The sequence below is a fragment of the Cebus imitator genome, unplaced genomic scaffold (genome assembly GCF_001604975.1).
Source record: "Cebus imitator isolate Cc_AM_T3 unplaced genomic scaffold, Cebus_imitator-1.0 Scaffold84, whole genome shotgun sequence".
In the NCBI taxonomy this organism is placed as follows: Eukaryota; Metazoa; Chordata; class Mammalia; order Primates; family Cebidae; genus Cebus; species Cebus imitator.
This window is the reverse complement of record NW_016107399.1, coordinates 7,076,945-7,078,525: the sequence shown is the minus strand read 5'-3', so window position 1 is coordinate 7,078,525 and position 1,581 is coordinate 7,076,945. Positions and strand designations below refer to the sequence as shown.

The window sequence follows — 1,581 nt, the reverse complement described above, 5'->3', positions numbered from 1 at the left end:
ATCTCTTGTCCTCGTGATCCACCCGCCTCGGCCTCCCACAGTGCTGGGATTACAGGCTTGAGCCACCGCGCCCGGCCAAAAAACTGCATTTTCAATACAAAATAAAAAAATATTTTACAAGAAGTGAAAGGTTTTTACGCCTGCTGGCATAGCTGCACTAGATTCATTTATCTTGAGAATGGTGGGCAACTGTAGCTGCAGACCTCAATGCATAGTACATATTAAGCAACTCAATTTTTTTCTTATAGTGTCATAACTTTTCTCTGCTTCTTGGGAGCACTTCCAACATCATTAATGGCAATTTATATGGATCCCTTGGTGTTATTTTTTTTAATTTTAATTTTTTATTTTTTGGGAAAAAAAAAAGAGAAAAAAAGAAAGAAAGAGAAAAAAGAATGAAAGAGAGAAAGAAAAAGGAAGAGAAAGAGGGAGAGAGAACAGGAGTCTTGCTTTAATGCCCAGGCTAGAATGCAGTCTAAAAATGGGTATTGAAAACCTCTTTTATGCCGATAATTGTGCTTAACAATGGAGACAGGAAGGAATAAGGGAGGAAAATAACAAAAAAGCAGCTAACCAATGTTTCATTTAAACCTGTGAAATGCTATGCAATTACTGAGGAGTGATTTACTTCCAATTAGGTAGTCACTTTTAGAGTAGGTGTGATGTAGTGCTGATAAGAATGTGTGTTTTGTGGATTTGTGTTTTGTGTTTTGTGGAGAGTTCTGTAAATGTTTATTAAGTTTACTTATTCCAGGGCTGAAGGCATTGTACTAAACATGATAAAAATATGTGAGAATCTTGAGAGATCACTTTTTACTTTGGTGTAGAATTTACTGGAGCTATGAGCTGCTCAGGTGAAAGTGATTAGTGTCACACAGCATTTTAAGTAGATATTCAAAATACTTGAGCTCACTGCAATGCCAACAGCAGGTGGCTATGAAATTATTACACTAGTACATTATGTACTACAGTTAATTTTATGCAGTTATGACAATATTGCATCTTTATGTTTAGATTTCTCTTGACTGTGAATGGCGCCATGTGTAGGCTATAAGAGTGTGTGCATTAAGTTTTCATAAATTTTAATTTTTTAAGAATAGATTTATGTATATTTTATGGTAGCAAAGGATAAAATAGACTAGTATCTACATATATTTTATACACAGCATCTTTTTCTTAATTTTTTCAATATTTCTAGGCTACACAATTCATCTTTGAGTTTTTTAAATTGCTGCAAATCTTAAGAAAATTGCAGTGTATTAATTGAAAAAAATCCATGTATAAGTGGACCCATATAATTCAAACCTGTGTTGTTCAAAGGTCAGCTGTAGTCACTTATAGAGCTTTTCTCAATCTGAGTACTATTGACATTTTGAGCCTGATAATTATTTGTGTTAGTGGACTGTGCTCTGCACTGTTGGGTGGTTAGCAGAATCCCTGTTCTCTACCCATAAGACGCTGGTAGCATGCCCTCTCCACTCACGATGACCAAAAGTGTCTCCAGATTTTGCCATTTGTCCCCTGGAGGGCAAAATTATCATTAATAAAAAACCTCTATTCTTTTTTTTTTTTTTTTTTTTT

General features: G+C 34.8%; 1 pseudogene; it reads right to left on the bottom strand.

The window, feature by feature from the left end:
* The window catches only part of LOC108308361, a 25,304-nt pseudogene that overhangs the window by 5,569 nt on the left and 18,154 nt on the right, over positions 1-1,581 (bottom strand).